Below are 24,496 nucleotides of genomic sequence, written 5' to 3' on the forward strand. Positions count from 1 at the left end.
AGAGACTATAGTGACAGGACAAGGGGTAATAGGTTAAAACTTAAACAGGGGAAGTTTAGGTTGGATATAAGAAGGAAATTCTTTCCTGTTAGGGTGGTGAGGCACTGGAATGGGTTGCCCAGGAGTTTGTGAATGCTCCATCCCTGGCAGTGTTCAAGGACAGGTTGGACGAGGCCTTGGGTGATATCATTTAGCGTAAGGTGTCCCTGCCCATGGCAGGGAGGTTGGAACTACATGATCTTAAGATCCTTTCCAACCCTAACGATTCTATGATTCTGATTCTATGTAATATTACAAAATACATTTACATGATACATTTATTTAAAAAGCTTACAGTATACTTTGATGGATGATACAGTCATTTTCAGAAACAGTAAGCCATAATTTAAAGATACTCTGTAATTATTTAACAGCAATATTTTCTAAGTTCAGTTGACTTGTGCCTCTCATGTTAGATACTAGTGCTCTACTAGTATTAGTAGGCTCTACTATCCCAGATGCTTACCTCGTGTAGAAGAAAGATATGTGGTACATTTAAAATGCTACTTAAGGAGGAAGGGAATTAGGTCTATTCATATAGCTTTGGTTTGAGAAATGCAGCCAATGTGTTAACCTCAGACACCTCTCCAGCAGCTAAGTATATTCTTTATTTTGTTTTTCAATAAATCTGCAGTAGTATATAGACTGTAAGCAGAAGTTAGTCTTTTTCTATTTTTAATTTCTTTAACATGCTCATTGCTGTATTAACATCTGTTCTGAAACTCCCACTGCCACAGCAAGGAGGCATCAATTAACATCAGTTTGGAAGTGACAGTTACTCAGTCAAGGAGGAATAAAACTCTACAGCAATTTTTGCCAGCAAAGTCTCATCATGTGTGCAAAGATGCAGTCTACTGGTAGCACAAGTTCGATACTTTAGGGAATGGATCACTGAAAGAATGCGGTTTGCCTCTCATGAAAGAGACATGCATGAGGCCTTAATTCTGAATTCAAAGATAAGTCCACTGAACTGAGAGTGACCTGGCTCTGGTCCTAGAAAGTTGTGTTTCACTGAATTTAGTTTCTACAGCACAAAAATCTTGCAGTGTGAGAGGCTGTCTTGCAGACAACTAGACTCACTTACAGGTGAAAGAAATATAGGAATATTGAAATTTACCCAGGACACTGTGTTGCTAGAGCAGACCATAAGGTACATGACTCCCGGTCATCCTGTATCGCTCAATGTGCAAGCATTTAGTAGTTACCAAAGCAATGGAGGTTTCTGTCTGGATTTCAGGACCTGCTGCAAGAACAGTGAGGTTAAAAAATCCTGCTATTTGATCACCAAGAAGGTACACTCTTGTGCAAACATCCATGTCCAAGAAGGGAAAGAACAGCCTTGGGCTGTCTTTGCAACTGGACAGTTTTTCAAGCAGCCTCCTTTACTTTCATATTTTATGATTTTACAAACTAGATATCATCAAGAAATTTGTGGAAAGTGAAGAGTCAAAAATAACGTATGCGCTGTTAATATATTGCCTTCCTTGACATACAAGAAATAAACTCTTAAAAAGCAAAGAGAGAGAGACAGGAGAGAACCTAAAGAAAAACTATTTTTTTTTATAATATTAATATTTCAGAAAATAATAAGAGATTTTAGGAAAAGAAATTTTCATTGAAAATGTTTCCCTTTCAAAAAGGAAGCTGGTGGTCTTCTTTTAGTAAATAAAAGTTACGTTTATTAAGTATTTTCTATTGATTTAATCAATGTGTCTGTGATAGAATGACAAGAATTGAACAAGTGTTGCTGAACTGTGAAGAACTTTGGCATGGGTCCAATAATTTCGGGACGAAGAGCAGCTGTCATGAAGAGTGAGGGACTTTTATAGGAGACCCAAAGGTTGCATGAAACACACTAATAGTAGTTATTCCAGTGATGAAGACAATTTTTCAACATAAAAAAAAGATTCAGAGTATAAATACTCTGTGTATATATATATACATACAGAAAGAAAGTAAGAAAGAGGAACAGTCTAATATTATCAGACAGTTTTGGAAACATGGGAAATTAAATATGTATTTGGAGAGGACATAATTCAATATTCTTCATTGTCTAGAGGATTCCACAAAAAGAAGGAGATTTTGTTTCCTTACAGAAGCATTTCCCTAAACACTGCTTTGTGCCAAAAAGAAAGAGAGAAAAATCACTTTGAACAGTTCAAATTAAAAGTAATAATCCTGGGCAAAAGACAGATACAAAAATCACAGGGTCACACCAATGTGACTTTGACTTATGCACTTTTTAGTCAGCAATGGTCTGCAGTTCTTGATTTTCAGTTTGTGTAAGTTTGGAGAAGGAATACAAAAATTTGGTCCTAAACACATCCACGAGAACCAGGGTTATCCTGATACAGCTGTATTCTGACTAAAACTTTCACTTCCTGCAGCATACAACAGTTATGTGAGCATGTTCCCTTGGGGCTTTTGGGTAAAAAGAAAGGAGAAAAATGCAGGGTTGGTCTGTCCTGTTGCAGAACTGGGTTTTAAACCACACAGATTCATTCACCTGTCACTAGCTTCTCTCTGACCAACTTTCTATAATCGTGTATTCACCAGTTTCATAAACTTCTCTGTGAGGCTATTGCTGTGGCAGTAAAAATAGAAGAATATTGACATCAAAAATAATACAAACAAAGCTGAGAAAAACATTTCTTAGGGAAAGAGAAAAATGATCTAGGGTATCTGTTACTTCCTGAAAATTCTCAAAAGTTTATCCATCATGCTGAATGTCTTCTAGCATGAAGGAATCCTGCGGCATTTGGGATCACAGGAATGTTAAGTTGTATCACACTGGAAGTCCATTTGGTCCACTGTCCTGTGAGCAGTGATCAAAGCCACCCACTTCAAAGCAAGGTGCAATGAAGTATGAACAAGACACTTATGGAAATACCCAGCTTTTGATTCTTCTTTCTTATTCCAGACAACCAGTGAAGGGCTTATGCTTTGTAGCTAGAGAATTTCTGCCTCTTCTAGGTTTTATATATATATTCTTTTCCAGCATCATTGTACACCTTCATTTACAAAAAATATTTCCATTTAATTTCAATAAAATTGAGAGTAAGTGTAATTTTATTGCATGATTTTCCCCCATTTTATTGATATTTTGTGATTAACTTTCCAATTCATATTCACCTCCTTAATGAATAAAATACACTTTTTGGCAGTCCAGTAGCCCTTGAAAGACTTAGGTGAACAAGTCATGACAATCTGTTCAAAGAATTTTGTCCCCTTTTCTCTCTGCAAGCAAAAGCTTCAAAGGTCAGTTCAGATAGACTGCACACTGCAGAGGTGTTCATTATTTAAACTCATGGATACACTTCTCATGCAGGCAAATTTTAGCACATGAGCAGCTTTTAATATATATTTGCTATGTATGTATGTTTATTTCCTAATAACTGAGCAAGATAATGAAGATTCTGCTATAGAAGATTAGAGACGGATCGTCAGTATCTGAAGAGAGCCAGGGTGTATTTTGACAGACTTGAAATGACATGGAAGGGCAATTCCTTCCCTTTCTCTAGCTATTCCAATGACAATAAGCTTGTTGGTTTTCTTCAAGGAGGAAGAAAAATCTGCTTTGGGCACACAAGCTGTACTAAACTTTTTGGAGGAAAATGTTTCTTCCTTCTGTGCTTGCAACTGAATCTGAGGATAAAAAAAGAAATAATATTTCCCTGACAAATCCTTCAAACCATCTTTCTGGAGAGTTCCTGTTAGATTACAATAATACAAGAAAGTCTAAGCATCAAATGTACCTGAATTTAAGATTTGTAAGCAATTTCAGTTCTGTGGATGACTTTGATAGGCAGGCAGTGTTTTTCTTACATGGGGATAAGACCAAATAGTGTCCTGACTTGTGTACCACTGGAATGCTGATTTTTTTTGAGCAGGTTGGGATAAAGTTTGTTAGAGGTTTGAAAATTTTTAAAAAGGAGAAATTTGTAATCTGACAGCGATTACTGAGTTTTATGTGACCTATGATTTGGCCTTGAGAAAAAGCTATATTCACACCTTTGAGTTTAGCAAATGTATCAAGTGTGAACAAAGGCGCAAATCATAATCCGTGGAAGAAGTCAGATTTTGGACTGGGGAGTATACCATAAAAATAATAACAAAGGGAATTGAAAAGCCACTGAAATAAAAGACTGTGATCCAGTTTAGGTCCACACATGGTAATGTATTATTGAGCAGTTATTTCTCCCAGTTAATCATTAAATGCACTCCTACACTCTTAAAAACTAATGTGAGGAACACTTTTTGGACAGAGAAGAAAAGTACATACAATAGGTATTTGAGTGAGAAACATGCAAACCAACAAAATAACAGCTCTCTGCTCTGTATAGCTCTATATTCCTTTACAACTAGGTTGTTTCTTTACTAATTCCAGAGCATTAGCATGTATTGTGTTATTCTGTACAGCTTGTTGTACAGAAACAATCCAATAAATGAAAAGTCTGAATTCTAAGTATTATTATTATTATTTTTGTTCAGATTTGCTTTGTGTTGCAAGATTCTTTTGATTGCTTCAGACCTACAACAATCCCCTGTTGTTTATCATAAATAAGAAGTTGTTTTATTTCTCTGGGCTTGCAAGTTTCATTTTCTTCTGTTGCTATAATTTCTATTCATTTTTAACAGGAACACATTTTCCTACAGAAGTGGTCTTATATCTAACTGTACCTTGTGATTTGTTGGCTGTGAAAAGCATTCTAGCTGATGAGAAAACAGTGAAAATCATTCCACCCCCTCGCCAGAATGAACTGAACTTTCTAAGGATATTTTTTTGTCCCTTTTTGAAAGGGGATAGGTAATGCTTTCATTTCTGACTGCCCACTTGCTAGACATCTTTCTATATTGAATTCAGAAATAAGTTGGTGGTAGTGCCATTAACTTTATTTCCCACAGAATTCTTATTGTGTAAACTTGATCCAGCACTGCCACAAAGGAGTATTGTCTTTGTACAAAAAGTGCTATTTGCAACAGTGTGGTCTGTGTTTATTTGCCCAGTATCACCAGTTTTGCAAAATCTGTTAAAACTATGCAGTCTTTCTTCTGGACTGATTTTTTTTTTATTATGGCTGAGAAGAGTGAGTTATAGCCTTCATGATAACGACTTATCTTGTGTTTATATCTATCTTTCTTCCCTACTGCCAAATATGCTTCGCATATTTTCTGTGTTAAAGGTTGTGTAACAGGGCTGTCTGACACCAGCTCTGTAGTTTTTAAGCATAGTGTTTTAGCCACTTTTTTCACATCTAGAGCCCTTTAGAGCCCATAAACAGGGATTCAAAGGTTTTATGAAAACAGGCTGGATCATGCTGGTTGTCCACTCTGCCACTCTGCACTAATACGGGAGAGTTCATGTGATTTACTTCATTGAACTCCTACTCCCACAGTTTCCTAGTGTCTCCCCCTGCAATCTTTAACAAAGATGTGATCAGCCATTTTGGTCTTCACTCATCTGGGAAAAATGTGCTAAGACATACTATAAGATGACCAGAGCTTGTCTTGCTGTCTAACAAACTGATAAATCTGCATAACCTATTTATATGTTTTTCTAACTGTGCAGGAAAATGAGGCACAGCTAATAGGATGCCACTGATAAGAGACTATTGACGTTTTAACTGCTGAAGACCCATTTTTATACCTGAAGAATCTAAATCTGCTGAAGGTAGGGGAGTTAAAGTATTACATCTGACATTTCTTGTGGTCAGGAGTCCCTCTTCCACAGCTGCAGGGCCAGATGCATGTGACAGGCAAGGGTTTCCCACTAACGGGGCAAATACATCAAATAACTGGCTGCTTCCTATTGGAGGCGCACAGTTTCTTCAGGAGCTCAAAGGAAGCACTCAGCATTTCACGTCATAGCAGACACTGCCACCTCATCCCCAGATCACCTTTACCCAACACATATTCCTGTACTTCTTTCATGTTTTGGAATGCCTGTCCTCTTTTTTTGCTTTTTTTTCCCCCAAGACAAATATGTTTTAGTCTTTGCCCCATTATGAATGCAAGCAAGCAAGCAAGCAAGTAAGAAAACATTACAGATCTTCTTGCATACCCAACAAGCCCCATTTCCTTGACCATGTCACTTTGAACCATATATAATGGCTATCTGTAACTCCTTTTCTTCCACTTATTTCTTCAGCACTTCCGGATCCATCAGTCTTCATTGGCATGACTCTTAATGAAATTTGTTGGGCATCCTTCCTTCTTCCAGGGCAGAATTAATTGATGTCTAACTTCACGTGACCATTTCCTTTTATTTAGTTTTCTATGCTCTATCTCCTTTGAGCTGTTTTAAAACTCTAATATCTCTTCATTATATCCTCTCTTAGATCCCCCAAACACTCCTTTTCTCTTGTGTGTGAAGATGCCTCAACACTTTTCCTGATTGCATTCTCTCTTTTTCCACCACTGTTTTCTTATCTTTGTATAATTTTGTCTGCAAACATTAATATAGCTATTAACTCTGTTTTGGGCCATATACTTCGTATCAGTTCTGTTTTAGGCCAGAAAGGAGCCCTACAAGACGTTTGGTGAGGGACTTTTTACAACAGCATATAGTAGCAGTACAAGGAGGGTTGGCTTTAAGCTGAAAAAGGGGAGATTAAGATTAGATGTTTGGAAGAAATTCTTCCCTATGCGGGTGATGAGACACTGGAACAGATTTCCCAGAGAAGTTGTGGCTGCTCCATCTCTGGCACTGTTTAAGGCCAGGTTGGACGGGGCTGTCAGTGTCCAGGTCTAGTGGAAGGTGTCCCTGCCCATCGCGGGGTGGGGGGTAGGGGTGGAACTAGGTGATATTTAAGGTCCCTTACAACCCAAACCATTCTGATTCTGTGATTCTATATAGCAGAACAAATGTGCCTTAACCACTTTTTTTTTGTTAACACACGTGTAACGGTTATTGTCATCGCTGATTTACATCTATTCCTGATCTCTCATCTTCAGGCAATATCTGAATTTTGCTAACTCTCTGCAATGCGTATCTAAGATGCATCCTTCTCTTTGTCTCCATCACTTACCTACAACTCACTTCAGCTTTCACCTGGAGAACTGCATTTTTTTTTTCTTTCAAGCACTGGCAGCTGCTGTTTTTTCCTGCTTATGTCTGTTGAAAAGATATCATCAATAACCAATTTCCAAGCTCAAGTCCCTCTACTGGGTTTCCTTTCCCCATCACACTGAACATTATGTTTCTCATGTTCTTGGTTTAACTCATCAGTACTTCATGGTGGTGTTCCTGTAGAAGTCTCCAGCAAACATCCACTATCTACTTGTTAAAGTTCAGATGGGATGTTAGTTGTGTCTTCCTCTTTTGGGAGATAACCCTCACCAACAATTCTAAAATCCACATTGTTATCTTTTTTTCAAATCTTTAAATCTCTCCATCTCTCAGTGACTGCTGGGGACCTAAGGAGAGCTTTGTCTTACTTATGTATATGTCTTAATTTGAACTAATTTTCCATTATCTTCAGTGGAAAATAATACATACTTTTACTGAATCATGACAGTAAAAGCAACGCTAGTAAAGAATGTTGCAAACAATGATTTGTCTTCCTGGGAGTAGCATCCTGGACAGATGTTATCAACTTGAGCTTGAAACTGACTTTTTCTGCAAGAAGGAAAAAATGGTAATTAAAGTGAATGGCGCACCACTTTTCCTACTTGTGTGAAGTTAGAGAAACAAACTTTCCTCTAAGAAAAGCATATTGAATCCTAATGCTAGTTAATCCAACTTCCCCTGTTGCACACAAAAGAAATGCTATTGCCACCCATGCTTCTGTGGAGTATTTTATAAAGGATCTCCTCTCCTAAAACAGGGGACATTCTTATCCTTTTTTTCTCGATTCCCTTGCTTAAATTTAGCATGACTTCCCATAGGCTTCAGGATGTAGATCTAGCTGTCTAATGATATCAAAAAAGATCCATTTAGAGAGAAATATATAAAATCCAAATGCCTTTTCCTTTGGACAAACCATATCTTTAAATGAACTCGTGAAGAACTTGTGACCTCTTTCCTGAAGTATATGTGATAAGATCATAGCTTTATATTCAATTATCTTTCCCAAACAAGCACAATACCCAGTCATGAGCTTGAAAATTGCAGTCCTTGAATTACATGGTCCTTTCCTAAACTTTTTTCCCTTTCCCAGCTTCTTTAAGTATGCCATGTTTTATTTTCAGTCCTGCTAGATTTCAGGGGCCACCAATGGCATTCTCTTGATGAAAAAAGTTGGTTGTTTTTTTTTTGTTTGTTTGTTTATTTATTTATTTTATTTTTTTTTGTCTCTAGGCTTCTCTGTTTTAGTCTTTGAAAGAGGAGCTTTCAGGTCAGAAAACTGATCTTGTTTAAAGCAGAAAGCTGCTACTTGGCAAAGTAATGCCTGCATCTTTGGTGGCGATGGGAAGGGGTTGGCTATGGAGCAGGGAGTACCTGTGTGCCCAGCAGTGATCCTGCGTTTTATCTGCACTAATACTGTTGATCCAGAAAGGCAAAAGGGAAGGAGTTTGAAAAGTTATAAGAATACCTACACAATGGGTCTTTCGTAGCCCAAAAAAATAGCATGAACACACCAGAGGATAGTAGGGATACTGCATGCTTTATTTCAGCTGGTGAGACTTACTCGGCTTGTAAGAGTTTTGCTGATTTTAGCAGCAGTCTGGGATCATATAATTTCTCAGAAATGTGAAATTAAGAATTGACAAATAGAAAAATAGTGTGGTTGGTTACAGAGTATGATTAGAGCTTGACTTTAGCTGACCTTATACATCCTTGCCTTTTTACTACATATTGCTAATAAGGCCTGAATAATATTTCATTTATATCTTGTAGGTGTTACACAAAACTTCAGTTGCATGGACACATGCTCACACCCCCACCTCATGTACACACAGGTGGATACAGAGGTAACAACTATAGTTCTTCATGTTTCACAACAATCCATACAAGAAAGTCTACATAGTAGAAAAAACAGGTGTCCATGTTAGTGGATAGTTAAGGACGGCTTGAGTATTTTCAGTGTAGTCTGAAATATAGCATATAAGACACAATCTGCTTTGTTTTGGGTCTTTAGTTCTAACTTCTATGATATCAATGCCAAAATTCAGCTAAACCACGCTATGCATGTTCATAGGAAGACAGAGTTGAACAGGTATTTTGCAAAACCACACACATATATATACAATCTACATTGTAAAATGTCAATTAAATATTCTCTACTTCATCACTTGAAGCAATTTTCTTCACAGATCTGGAGAAATACTTCCCCATAAGTTAAAAATAAAACTGGCGTGAAACTTCCTTTCCTAAAGGAAAAGAAAAAAAGTTAAAATACAACCCCTTATAAGGGCATATGTGTGTGCATGTGTGTGTGTGTGTGCACGTGTGCATGTGTTTGTTCATATTTTTAAAAGAACTTTATTTTTATGCCTCCTTTATATCAGCAGACTGCCCCGTGTAGGATGAAAATATTGTCATATGCACAGAAGACATGGGGAAGATGCTTCCAACTGGCCTGCATTTTCTCATCTGTTACAGATTTAAGATCTTCAGCTCCACAACATCTCTAATTTCTCAAAACCTGAAAACCAGAAAACAAGAAGTGTGCATAGGAGAAAAATCTCCTTTCATCACACTGGGATTATTTTACTATCCCAGGTGCTCGAGCCTGGGCTTTCTCAGTCTAATTGATAACCAGTTAGCTCCTCCCCTTAACCCCCTGACTTTTGTGCATTCCCTTCCCGGGTGACTACTGTTTCACTGTTCTACCTCATTCACTCATGGTTGACCTGGAGCTCCTGAGTTAAGCTTCCCCACTGGTATTCAACCTTGGACCTTATTATTGTTCTACTTGTCTGACCTCCGATACACTAAATTCTAACAAGGTGATCTGAAAAAAATCACTCATTTTTTCTGTGTGGTTTCATGGCTCGTCTTTTTACCGCTTTTGGCTGATGTTCTTTTCTCCACTTCAGACCACCAAGCGCTCTGCTTTAGTTTGTCAATTTATAGTGCTGTCATGGTTTCAAATGCTGCGACCATTGTGTAGAATATACTCTCCTGACCTCTGAAGCAACTTTCTGTATTTCAATTGTTAACTCATTAGGGTTTGGAAGAACAGCTGAAAAGAGAATGGCTTTTTTCCCACAATTGCTTCCAATGAGCTGCTTGAAGAGTCATCACAGTTGAGGATTAAGAGAAACCAAGAGGATGATGCTAAAAATTAGCTCCAGTTATTTTGCATTCTTGCCTAAAGGAAACAAAGAAAACCCCTCAATCCCAAATCATACTGATGCTCTTCATCAGTTTGCCACTAAGATACGAGACAGCAGCATATTAATAAAGCTAGTAATGAAAAGATAATCTACTGTTTTGGATAATTCAAGTTCTTTGCCAAAGTATGCCAAAATGTTCTTTAAGATAATTTTTGTATTTCACTACTTTCACTGTCCAAAGGGACACTTGTTTGCACTGCTCCTTTTTATTTGGATTCTGGGCCTTGAACTGACTTCTCCTAATCAAGTTTTTTCTAATAAATACTGTTTCAACTATTCCCCTTTCAAAATGCCTTGCTAAGGGATAGGAAGAGGAATTGAGAAGTGAATGGAAAGTGCCACCACATTTTATTCTGAAGTCAGCTCCCTCTTAAGACAAGAGTGCAGTGATAACCGTGTGTGTTAAAAAGAAAACGACAACCAACAAACAAAAATCTCCTTGCCTTCCTTCTTTTCCATTTCAATGGGGAAATCGTCTTGCTCATGAGCAAACAGAGAGGTGCCTCTGCCATTTAGGGACAGATTTATAGCATTAGCAAAAAGTTCATAACTTTCATACTCTGAGTTTTCAGATTAATGAACAACATCTTATTTCTGAGATTTCTCTCTATAGTGAAGACTGAGCCACTGGTTTCTGAATAGTAAAATTTGCCTATGGTTTTGTCATTTTAAATAATTTAGTGTGGCTTAGAACTTAACAGTTCTAAACTTGTAACATCTAGCTATGTGTGCACAATTTTTTAAACAGAATGTTTTGAATGATTTTTCTATCTTTTCTCCAGCATCACAGGTGTTTAGCTCTACCACATATTTTGATAGCAACAGAAAAATTTAACTTTTTGGATCTCATGGTAACTATGTTGAGCCGTTAACAAAATACTTCATTTTGAGAGTCTTCTTGGTACATCACTCTCCCAGGCAGCACTAATCGTGGCTGCACAGTTTTCTGAAAACATGAAATACTTGAATGCATCCTTCATTTTTGTGTCAGGGTATTGTAGTAACAACAGCTTGCATTCTTGTAGGTCTTATCATCAAGGGTTTCAGAGTGCGTGGCAAACACTTCCCGGAGGATAAGGCTGACTTGGGTATATCTCTAGTGATTTATACTAGCATGATATGGGTCTGACCTTTTTTTTCTCAATCCTGTAATACCCTTTTTACAGATGGGTAAATTGAGGTATTGGCTAGCAAGTGTCTTATCCAAAGTCACAGACCTAGTCAGTACACACAATGTAATTGGTATCTAATATCTTTTCTTCAGCTCTCCAAATCACTTTCTAATTCTCTCAGCATGCTTGATTTTTTAACATTTATCACTTTTGTTCAGTATAAGTCCACCTGCCTCAAAAGACTCTCTTTTCAGCTGTGCATATAAACAATATTAGCATGAGATTTAAATAATTAAAACCTCCAGAAGTTAGTGACTATTTTAGCAGAATTAAAATGCTGTTATAAAGTGAAAGGAATATAATCATTGTGGAATTGATACTGCCTAAAACCGACAGATGCATTTGGTTGCCTATGTCAAACACCATTAGATTTCTTACTTTAATAAAAGAGTAAAGCCAATACTATACAGCAGCTTAAATCAGTTTCACTAGAATGCTATTATAGTTGCCAGATCTTCCAAAGTTATAGAATATTTCTTTCCTGAAGAGGTAAGGAGCCCTCAAATCTTATTGTTTCATTAAAAAATATATATATTTGCATGGATGATAAAATGATATCAGAAAGCAATTTGTATTAGTATTTGTACAAGCAATTGCAAAAAGAAAAATCTGGCTGATCGTATTGCTGTGCTTCTTCTGCATCATTTTTTTTTAACAGATGGTTTGCTATTATGACTGCCTTTACTTCAAAAAGACTTTATAACATTTTTTTTGTCTGTTTGCTTGTTTGCTTAGAGTTGTAGTGCACTGTTTGTATTTGAAAAGTTTTTGTGGATTACTTTGTCATCCACTTTGAATATCAGTTAAATTCTGGTGTCTTATGGTCCTGGGATAGTAAATCTGTGCTTGATCTGGACCAAATGTATTTTGACTGTAAATAGAAAGTCTTCTTTTATGAGGATGTTCACTTCACAGCTTGAGCAGTGTAATTTTTATACAGGTCTCAACAATCAATAAAAAAGCCACAGGAGGAATGATTTATCTTGTTGGTTACAGAGACTGTCACTGAGAGAAATTGTAAAAGATCAATTTACACAACCTGGTGTGAGAACGTTATTGATATAACACGGCTGATCAGTTTCTGGTAGTCTATGGGCAGATGACGAGGAAAGAGTCCTGCCCTTGGATAGGGCCACTCACCAAGATCTTAATAGACTCGCTGGTCCATAAAATGGACACGAAGCCAATGAAGGGAGAGGTTCTGTGTGCTCATGGTACATTGACTGGCCTGCAGGAAAATAAATTGGCTCAGCTCCGATTACTTAGTTAAGCAGTGTCATGCATCCTCCTTTTTTTTTATTTTGTTGATTTGTGATTTTCTTTTTTGTTTTTTTTTTTTTTAACTCCCCCTTACTGTGAGAACTGTTCACTTGGAGGCTCACTGCCTTAATTACAAAGGGCCCTTTTCACTACAGGTCACAGGAGTTGTCTCACTTGACAGGAAATAAGGAAACAAGCTACCTTCCTGGAAAAAAAAAAAAAAGGAAAGAAGAAAATCAAACTTCCACTCCTCAAATTAGTTAAATGAAGCTTATCAGCACTTGTTAGTTGATCCTTTGACAGTCTGTTAATTGCAGCCAGTACATTAAGTTATGTTATAACCAGCAGGACATATGATTAAAAAATAAATAAATCTACAGATGTGCCACATGGCATGTGTTGTTGGAGAAAACAAAGTAAGAACAATGTTGATCTTTGCTATAAGTATCACAGCACAAAAGCTATTTATAGGATTTTTTTTTTGTTTTCTTATTCTGTAGAGTTAAATTCCATTCTAACTGGTGGGGCTTCTTTGGCTCGGAAGAGAGCTTCTCTTTACAATGAGGTGAGAAAGGGTCTTGTGTTTTCTTAATAAAAACAAACATCAGCTATTCTGTAAATATAAGCAATCTGTACCTATGCATGTTATACATACAAATTTTAACATATTTTTCCTGACATATACTCTCTATTATATTCTTTTATTTGCAGACAAGAATTTCTCACTGTTATTACTGGAGGGAAAGAAAAGAACATTAGCAGCACTAAGAAACCCTGTGGCAGTTGTTTCGCCTTTGTAGGAAGTGACTCTACTGTATAACTGCTAGCAAAATAAAGGAACCAAAGGCATATCAAGGGGAAAAAACTGTTTTCATGTGTTTAACCTGTTAATTATAGTAATCTACACTACAGTGTAAGTATTGTAACCTGGAATGGGAAGCGGGTGTCTGAAAGAATGAGCTGACTAAGACAAAAATGATTAAATCCACACTTTGAATGGACGTTTTTCATATGTAATTTGAGCTACACATTCTTAAGTTGTTTCATTTTCACATTTCTGTACTCATCGGCACATATCAAAGTGAAAGACTGGCTGAAATGAATGTTTTCTTACCTTCATCTGCTGGAGTATTTTAAATACTTCTCAAATGCTGAAAGATGTGTTCTCCTGGATCCATAGTACGTGTTTTAAGACATGTCTCGTGTTTAATGTGAAGTCAGACTTTGAAGTCCTAGGCATCCCAACAATATTAGTTCTTTTTATCTACAGAAGAAAAAATATAAATGCATTGTTACTTTGATACTCATGAATATTCAAAGTCCCTATTAATTATCATTGGCTTTCCATATGATAGAACTAGCTATCAGAACTCTTACTGTGTTCATTACACATGTCCTGAGCACAAATGGGTCACACACACACTCTCCCGTTCCTTCAGGTCTGAAAGTCAAATTCTTTGTTCTGAAAATGAATGGGGTGAAGGTGCTGTCCCTCTTCCTATGCCTTCCTGTACTCAGAGCAGAAAAGAAATAAAGGAAATACTACCAGAGTGAAGAAATGGAGTTTGTAAATTCCTGAGGAAGGGGTGGGTGGGAGATAACGATGGAGATGGCCAGATGGGGATGATGACAGCTAGAAGGAGCTGGGGCTAGGGGAAAAAGAAGGGCAGGAGGGAACCTTCTCTTGGTATGTTCTCCACATGCTGAAATGACTTGATGTTACTCTATACCCACGTATGCTAGTAACCCGTCAAGCACACAAATATCTGGAGTGGTAGTAATGGCCTGGTCCAACTGTAGGGCTTGCTCCTTTCCACCCCTTGAAAAGAGAAGATACTCTTTCTGGGGATACACAGTTTGGTGCAAGTATAGCCACAGTGCCTCTTGCCTTTTTCCAGACCTCTTGTCTTATCCTTGATCAGGTTCCAAAACAAATTTGGTCACACATAGATGTTTATGCTATGTTTTCAAGTGAGGGGTAGGCAGAGGAAGAGTTGCTTTCTTCCTATAGCTGCCAGGCCATTCACTGGCTCAGGCCGTCAGTGGCCATTAACATGTTCCTTCCCTGCCCTTCTCATAACAAACTTGGACTCTTCCCAGCAATCAAACAAATGCCATGGCCTGTGTCTGACGCATGGATGTTATCTGTGCAGAGTGAGCCTGGGCATACTGCTACTGAGCCATCTCAAGTACTATGATCTTCCTTTCTGCCTTGATTCCTTTCTTACTTCCCTTCTCTGTTTTCGGAGCTCCTACTAAGTGTATACTGTGCTCCCTGTTTAAAAGTTGGACAATTCCGGTGACTATCCCCCGAATTAGTGGCTACTCAGAACTGCAGAAAAACACACTGAGGAAGCTCCTCAGCAAGATTTTCCCTGATTCACTGTAGGGGCAGCTGGTAACAACACCCTGTATTCAGGTCGTTAAAGCCTTTCTATTATAGAAAATCCCTGTGACCTTTTATTTTGAGAATCTCTCACATTTCTGTTGTTTGTAGAAGGTGTTTGATATTCAGCAGAAGAAACCCCCTTGGGCCACAGAAATGTCTTTTCTTTGTCCCATGAAATTCCATTCAGGATGCAAAGTGACAAAAATTGCTATTACCCTCCTCTTATTTTTATCTCTTGGGAAAACACTGGTAGGGTCCAATCTGCAGACCAGGTTCACACTGGTACTGCCAGCACCAAGAGACACACTGGACCAGCTGAAGCCAAGAAAATGGAGAGGTAGGTGATGAAGAGAACAAGTCCGTGGTTTTGCATTATAAAAAGTTCCCAAGTGAGTAGTTTCCATCCCAAACTACCCTCTAAAATCCTTAGCTCAAGATGTAGGAGAAAGGTACGCCAGATCAGGCTGCCTCTTGGCAGCTTGTAGACTCAAGATGTTTTCCTCATTCACACAGACACAAACCACCTTTCATCAGCTAATGTGCATCTGTACAGTAGCAGTTCTTGATGACTCTAGCAACAGCATCCTGTACTGCAAGTCACAAGGTTCAAGACTAGTGTCTAACTCTTTAAGGAAGAATAAGAAAATGTCAAGAAATAAGGAGTGTTAAATAATTTACAGCAGATTTAACTTTAAATTAACTTCCCTGAGGCTGCAATAGATAGTACTTGAGAGTTAAGAAAGACCTCTGAACCCTAATTTATCCACTTTTACATGAATGCACTGTGCTGCAAAAGTATGTTAGACATGAGCATACTGCTTTTTTGAATTGACTCTGTCTAATTCAGTATTCAGGGTGGAGGCATTCAGTGGGTAAGAGGAGATGAGCACATACAACTAGTCTGCTGATATTTTAGTCTTAAATGCTTGATTTTACAGTCCAAGTAATTATATTCACCCAGCCTTATTTTTAGCCTGGAATACTATGTGTTCTTATATTCAGACATAACAAGTGTTATCCACTAAAATCAACCTTAGTTCATTTATGTAACCCTTTGGTTAAAACTTACAAGATTTAAGAATTTCAGAGAACTACCTAAAAGCCATGATAGCTGCAGAATCCATACCATTACTGTATTTTGTGAATTCAGTTTCTGAAGATGTTGCACACTCCTAATATTTTACTTCTTATGCAGAGAGGTCCTGCTCAGGACTTTATGGAAGAATGTTCTTTGCCTTGGAACAAAAAAAACTAGAACTTGCTTCTTCACCATTTAAGCATAGACCTATCCTGCTCACTGTGCTTATGTATGGATTTTATCCAGGACTCACAATCATCAAGCTCTGGAGAGGACCATGCACACATATCAAGAGGACCACATTCAGCTTCAACTGTAACTTTTCATAACTAGAGTTGGGTGAAAAATAAATTTCTAGTTTAGAGGCATTTCAGACTTTAGTTTTATAGCAATTCAAGGATAATCATATTTTGCTTTCATGATTTCTCATGACATAGGAATTCTGGGATTTTTTGAACCCTCACCAGGACTTCTGAAATGAAATACGCTCTCAGGAACTTGGCAGCTGATGAGTACTGCTGACGTGATTCTTACTAAAATCTTACTAGCTTCTCTTTAGCTCACTTCAGAATAGCAGCAGTTCAAAGGCTTATACATATACCCTAAAATGTTTTTAACCTAATGTAGAAATCTTTACCTATGTGTTATAAAGGTCCTTATATCGATATTTGAACAAACAGATTAGCTTCTTCAGTCTTTTGTTAGTAGCTTTCTAGGGAGATTGCTCATAGTTAAAAAATGTGAATGAAGTTTCTCATGACTAAATACATTTGTAAAAGATTTTAATCTGAGATGGTCTTCTGCAGCACAGGGATGCACTGAGGACTGCACTAAGCCTCATAGGAACATGCTTCCTCCTATTTTCTATTTGCTTCCAGCAGGGAAAGGGCTAACAGGGAAAGAATGTGCTTAAAAGCCCCAGCCATGCCAACGCTAGGCAGCCCATGTCAGCACCATGTTAAATGGATAAACAGGGGCTCTGATGATTACCACACCTCTTATTGCCAATTAAAAAGAAATAAAGCTGGAGACACTGGCACCAGGGCGGAGTCTCAGAAACTACAATGCTCGGAGGATTGCTCAGCCTCTCTGCAGATATAAACAGAGCAGAAATCAATTTTACTAATTGCAGTGGATACCATGAGATCTGTATCACCACTCTTGGAAATGAAATGCAGGTAATGAAACCAGCTGAAATGAAGACATTGCCAACTTGTGACACTTATTCATTACACACACATGAATAGATATGCCTCAGGTGGAATTTAGGACGACTCAGTAACTATTCAAATCATTTGTTCTCTTTTGCTCACCAAACAATTCTTTTTCCTATGTCAAAGGCAGTTGCCAAAGCGAATTTACATTCTGATGCAGCACATGCATCCCTGTTTGCATGTGACTTCTTTTGTGTGGTACGGCTGATGAGAGTGGGTGAGATTTACCTGGCTGAAGGCAAACTTGGTTTAGGTGTTTACATTAGGACAAAATGCATTATGCCCAGGATTGTTGTCTTCTTTCCAGACAGGAGCCAAAGTTAATGACGTGTAGAAGGCTGCATTTGTGTTACCTCAAAACCAGAGTAGCAGTGTCCACTTGAGTATTCTTTAAGGGTTTATGTTTCACGAGTAGTATGAAAGAGTGAGGTTAACATATAGTCTTGGTGCTAGTGATGTAACTCCTGGCAGTAATGTTCTGCTGCTAATGCAGACAAGTTATGGGACTTTTGTCCCCATATTTCCTTGCTTCCAGTTTACATGTATTTTTGGAAACTAACTTGTGTTTAAATATTTTCAATTCAGAGAGCTTGCTAGATTTTGACACTAACATTTATTTGTTTCTAATCAAAATGTTCTAACTTAGAAAATGTGGGCTTTTGGTTGGATTGTTGGGTTTTGGATTACTTTTAGTCTTGTTAAGTTCATTTCTCTTTGGAAAAGGTCTTTTCCCAGCACTCTTGGCTGTACACAACCAGAGTTTACAAGGTGCACTGAAATTGAAATATCAAGAGAACTGTTGAAATGACATGCTTGTGAAATGCATGCAATTATCTGCTATTAACTCATCTGGATTCGTGTGATGAGCAAACTGTGATTTTCAATGTGTCATTACATTGTTGCATCAATGGGTTGTTCAACAGCTCAATTTAAAAAATACTCAAGAAATAATCATCACAAGAGGCAATCCTTCCTATTTGATTCAAATATACCTGTTCCAACATTAGGCTGACATGATCATGGATCTCATGAGGTTTCAGTGCTTTGTTAGGATTTGCTTTACAGTATTTACTGCTGATTTTGTTGTGGGTATTTTATTTTTCATAAGACATCTCAGAGCCTGTTTTCTAATTATGTAGAGAAGTATGAGAGATAATGCTACCATTTCTGATTTCTTACTTTAAGCTACACTGACAGAGCGGTGGTCTTTCACAGAGTGTCAGAGTGGTTATGTTATTATTATGGTATTACAATTTTGCCTATTCTGGTGGCTATTCGGCTAGAGTTACCACCTTCTAACACTGAAAATGTAAATCTATCTTGAGTTTTTAATTTGCAATTAAAAGAATTTGTGCGGGAAATGGTCAGCGCTTATTTGAACTTGATTGGCTTTTGTCCCATGGATATTCAGCAAGAACTGCTTGTTGACAACACAGCATATTTCCACTGCCTTATGACATGGGAGCTTTTGTTATTGGCAATCAATCAGTTTTCAGAAGTTCGTCTACATAATCTTAAGAATATTTCAGTATGCTTGCTTACATGGTGATTTACCTTCTAGCTAATCTGGGGTAACTGTAATGATTGCACTTTGCATATGCTGGCTCATTCCTCCATAACCAGCGTAAGCATGTGATTGTTTTGGACAGAAACACTATATTTCAGTGTGTCAGATGATGAAAGCATGAAGAGGCTTCTAGGAGGTGAATATGTGCTGGTGCATATACGTGGGAAGACACTGCTAGCAATCTTTAGGGTTGAAGAATTAGCCAGCAGTTTTTTCTTTTTGTGATTCAGTAGGTGGAAAGAATCAGCCTACTGAAGTATAAGAAAGGCAGTGGAAAGCGATCAGCCATCAGTTGTCTATGTGCTGGAGGTTATGATAAGGTGGGTGGAAGAGAGAGAAGAATAAGAATGGGGGAAGAATTAAAATGGGGGATGAAAAAAAGAAAATGAACCCAAGGAATGAAAAAGAGCAGAAGTGGAGACACTGTATGAACTGCCTGGAGGATGAGGCCATAGTCAAAGAAAAGACAGAATAAGGTGGTCACTGAAATTTCTAGAAGATTATGTGCAACTGGATGAAAAATGCAGGACAAAGTGCACTATTAGGGCATTGAATAGTACACTTCAATAATGAAAACATGCCTTTGTGCCAGAGCATGAGTTAAGTTGTGAGACTGTATCTGAGATAAATGATGAAGAAGAGCCTACACTGATTTGCTGCAAACAGAACACTAGACATCAGGTAAAGAGTAACATCAGGAACAAACGACAAAATAAAAATTAAAAAAAAAAAAAAGGCAGATGCAAAATGTGACTTCTTTCCTAAGACATTCCTCTACAAGGAAAACACTGAAATACTCCAGGCTGCCACTGTTTTGAACATTGGCAACTCCTCATTCATTTCCTATGTGAACACTGAGAGCACAGTAAATACAAAGAGGCCCAGTTCACCCATCCAAGTACACCAAATGACCATGAAGATGTGTGCTAAGTGTGTTTATTTGGGAAGCTGAAATAGGGTGGCTGTAAAATCACAGCCTAGCTTCCTGCATGTCATCTTTCTTGTCCAAGAAGGCAATCCCCTCCCAACATAAACTACCAAGGGCTGGCCTCCCCCTGTGGGTGCTAATGGGGCATAGGTGCAACTGTTTGAAGAACAGCTCTCACATAATGAAATAATGCAGGTGTTTGAATCACTAAAGTACTCACAGAGGAACTGCACCTGCCAAGAATAGGCAGAGGTACACAAACACATCATTTGTGGCTGCATGAACGGATACCTAGTAGACACCCTTTTAATAATTTACCACTGAGTATGTGCAACAAAGTGTCTTACACTGGGAATAGCAGCCAAGCATGGAATGTCAAAGAGAAGTAACTGGCTCCTCAAGAAAGGCTAGCTGGCTAGGAAGAAAACTTTCCTTCCACCGGTCTGTAGCTCTGCAGTCTTCACAGACTGTGTGAAGGGAGATTGTCAAGGAGTTGTCCAGTTTTCAAAAAGCTTGGCTAATCTGTAATTTCAAAAGGGCAAATGTGACATTCACCACGAAATTCAGGAACAGGAACTCGGCTTGCCAGAGCCATCTACCATCCCAACGTCTCCCGGTGCTCATGTATATCCCAGGGAATCATGCTTTGGTCTTACTGACAAAAGGGGAGAGAGGCTGAATCATTGTAGAGACTGTAAGAAAACACATAGATTTTATCATCTAGGGTGTTTGTTCTCCTTCAGCCCAGGGTATTGGTTAAAGGTGGTTGTTTTTGTTGAATGACAGACATTCAGCAGTTTGTATGAAGTGAATCTGGTAGTCTCAGATGAATGTATAGAAATAGATGTGAACCACACAAAGACTGTGGGGGTTACTTTTCGGAGGTAACTCCAGAAGTGATGTGGAACAGCAGCAACCTCTTCAAATAGGAGCAGGGATGTCTGTAGGTCTGAGGTGCAGGGGGCAGCATGATCTGCCTTGTTGCCTGTGCATATTTGCTTTATGCACAAATGGCCACTTAAATATTTGATTATGGGGTGTTATTCTGTCTTTTTGTTTTCATAAGCATTAAATATGCTCCTTCACCCTCACCCCAGTTCATATTCCTCTTGTGGAATGGCAGTGTGGTGGTTAGGTACGTTTTGGCAGTCCCAGTAGAATCAGTGCCCTCATTCATAAGCTGTGATTACTATCCTGGGGAAATGAGAGCAACTGATATTTGTGGACATAAAGATCTGGTAGCAGCTACTGCAGCAGAGTTTAAGAAGTGCATTAAAAAAAAAGTGATAGAAGGTTTTTATTTTGCTCTGGGCTTTGAAAACAGTAGAATGAAATGGCTCCATTTGAAAACAAAAACTGCATAATGATGTTTCTATCTCAAAATAAATCTTACATTAATAAGAACCACTGGTAGTGTAGAGAGGCCAAAACATTTTAACCTCCATGGTTCAAAAAAAAACCACAAAACAACAAAAAAACAACAAGAGAATTTAAAGTTCTTTCTGGAAAGAAAAGAGAAGAGGGAGCAGGAGGAGGAGGGGGAGAAACAAAAGAGAAACTCTGTCTTTCAGTTCCAATAGTTCTTGATGTTTAAAATCTCTGAAGTTTCCTTATGTGTTATGAAAAGCTACAAATTTATCTTTTGCCATTTTCCCAAGGGAAGCTGACCCAAATCCACCAGCAGCAGTTGAAAAGGTTTTTCCAAGCTTTATCAAATGGCCCCAACAGAGACCAGCTTAAAATTAAAAGCTTCCCCTACCAGAGGGAATATATGTGACTTTAATAACTGAAATGTGTTTTTACTTTCTATTACAGGGGTCAAAAGGTTTCTAAACAAACCAAATTTATCAATTATTTAGAGCTGATTTCTTCTGAAGTGGTATTTCTAAGATATTATTTGGTGGATAAATTCAATGTTCTAAGGCCAGCAGCAGCATTTTATTCATAACAAATTTCTCCTAAACTGAATTTGCTGGGGCAACTTAATTTCCACTATCGTGTTCGCACTGTAGAAATATCAACTGAAGTGTTATAGGGCCTAACTAGTGGGCTTTTCAAAGAGAAATTCCATATAACCATGCTTATTCAGCACCACCCTGCTTGCCATTTATTGCTTAAGAAATGAACTGATACATTGTGTCTGCAGTAGAATTTCTTTAGCTGCTGAAATATCCTTAAAAACCACAAGGCACCTTTAAAGTCAGGAAACAATATCTTAAACTACATTGTCACCCTTGGAGCAAAAGGAAATAAGATAACTGTCAGAAGTTTTGTTAAAGACATTTTAAAATGAAAGACCCATACATACACACACATAGATGCACACATTTTCTTAGCTTTCTTTGAGGAGCGAACACTTTATTTAGGTTGTTGCGGAAGGGAATTAACAGTAGATTTAGAAAGAGACCATTCTTAATACCTAATAGGGTCCACTGACCGTGTAAATACTCTGTTTGTTATACATTAGCTAAACATACATTGGGTTTCTGCCTAAAGTCTGCCATTTGGTGCAGGCAGAAGACGTTACGGAACAGTTCATAAATTCATGTGGAGCCCTGTTAAATGTAACCAACCATCCAAGAGCTGACATTTTGCCATCTTTAAAATAGCTGCCTCTCTTGCAGTAAGACTTCAGGTTTATTTATGCTAGCAAATATGAAGTAGTAATGCGATCTATGTATTACGGAGGTATTTTATTTTATTTTATTTTTGAGAAATAATCTGACTATTAATAAGAAAAATGCCCTGAATAGGTTCTCCTTATTTATACTTGAAAAAAACACTTCTTCCTGAAAAATCACATAGAGTGAAAGCATCATTTTGTGACCACTGAAAATGGCCCCTTTTTCTTAGCCACACATACTTTCAGATATATGATTTATTACAACAAATGAAGAACAAACAGGTGAAAGCTCTTCCTTTCTGTTCTACCTCCCTTTGCCCTTGGGGCAAAAGGATTCTGCATGAGCATGCGAGATTGGCAAAAAAGGATCAAAGTGAGCCAAATTTGATCGAGGCCTGGCTAATAAGGTGACGAGGAGCTTTTACCTCCAGGGCACTGACTCTGCTTCTGTTTCATCTGTTGCTTAGATTGTCACTGAAGTTTTGAGATGGTTTGAGGAGGCTATCAGATGAGGACTTGAGGTTTGCTCTGGGGATTTTGTGCCCTGAAAAGACCAGGTTTGAACTTGAATGGAATGATACGTTGAGACTGAGCATGCTTCTGAGTACAAGATAGTAGTAAGCTGTTTAAATGGGTAACATGAGCTTTGGGCTGTGGTCAAGGAGGAGCTAGAAGGATATCATTCTTGCCCTGAAGTAGCTACATGTCTGCATGACCTTCCCCTGCCCTAGGTTAGAAGGGAGTTGAATTAGCAGCTCATTTTTGGCCCACTGCTGACAGTGATTGAAAGCTGTGCTACAGTGGTTATTCAGTGGCTTGTGTGAAATGAGCTGATGGTCATCAAAATCACCATGCTTCTGCCTTTCACGATTGCCAGGTTTGTTTTCAAGCCCTGTTCTGCACTGGCTTAGCTTTGCTGGGGTCTGTGTCACCAGAGAAACAAGAGCGAAACAGCAGGTATGGCTATGAAAATGTAAATGCCATAAAGAAGGAAGCCTGGCAGATTAACATAAAACCTAAGCTTGTTGAAAGGAGTGTTCAAGCATCTGGATAGTGGTACAACTTCAGATCATTCCCTGGATGATTCAGACTCCCTTCTGGAGCACAGGGCAAGTGGAGTCATTTACATTTATTCTTTCAGGGTCATGAGTGCCTAAGGCAATCTGGATGTCGAGATGAAGAAAACATTAAATTGTGTGCCAGGAGGGGCTCTACAAAGTATTTGGAGGTGTTCTGGGAGGTGAAGACTTATAGTAATTTCCTTACACTGTTTCTCATGTCCTAGATACTACCTTAGTCTTGCAATCTATGATAAGGCAAGGTGAGATCTGAAAAGCCCGAGTGATGGCATTAGTTCGGAAATGATTTTGGACACAAAAATGGGGAAATAAACTTTTTCAGTGTTTTCCTGCTTTGCTCCCACCCTGAGCAGCCAAAAGACTGGGAGTTCTGCTCAGTGCGTGGAGCTGCTTTGCATGTGTGCAGGGGACATCTGCTCAGCTTGTATACATTTATGTGGTCATGAGCCAGTGGGCATAAGCCCTTTGCTTATGCTGTTCCTTACAGCTCCCAGCACAGTTAAAAGTAAGAAATTTATCAAGAGAAAGGGGGGAAAAAAGGCAAAAAATAAAAACCAGAAAAAGAGGAAAATAAATAACCAAGCTTCCACCCAAACTGAAAAACTAAAATATCCCCTTATAGATACAAAATAGGGAAAAAACACAGGGAAGTTGATCTTGAATTAATTAATTCGCAAACTCAGATCAGATATGCTAAGCTTCCTACTTCCACTTCATAAAACCAAACTCTATTCTTGCAAAAATATTCAGTTCCAGCTGAGGAACTGAACTCTTCCTGTAGAAGATATATTGCCACCAGGGTTTATAGTAACATTTTTGCCCGCTTAGCCCTGGTAGTTTACCTATCACATCTGTCAGATACTTCA

General features: G+C 38.2%; 1 long non-coding RNA gene across 2 annotated transcripts in view; it reads right to left on the reverse strand.

Moving 5' to 3' along the window:
- The window catches only part of LOC134157691 (uncharacterized), a 160,462-nt gene that overhangs the window by 25,688 nt on the left and 110,278 nt on the right, over positions 1-24,496 (reverse strand). For both annotated transcript variants that reach the window (XR_009962420.1, XR_009962421.1), the window contains exon 5: positions 13,867-14,016. This is a non-coding gene — a long non-coding RNA (uncharacterized LOC134157691). The remainder of the gene's footprint in view (positions 1-13,866; positions 14,017-24,496) is intronic.

This window comes from Pezoporus occidentalis, unplaced genomic scaffold (assembly GCF_034315485.1).
Source record: "Pezoporus occidentalis ecotype Australia unplaced genomic scaffold, CSIRO_AGI_Poc_V1 ctg99, whole genome shotgun sequence".
NCBI lineage: Eukaryota > Metazoa > Chordata > Aves > Psittaciformes > Psittacidae > Pezoporus > Pezoporus occidentalis.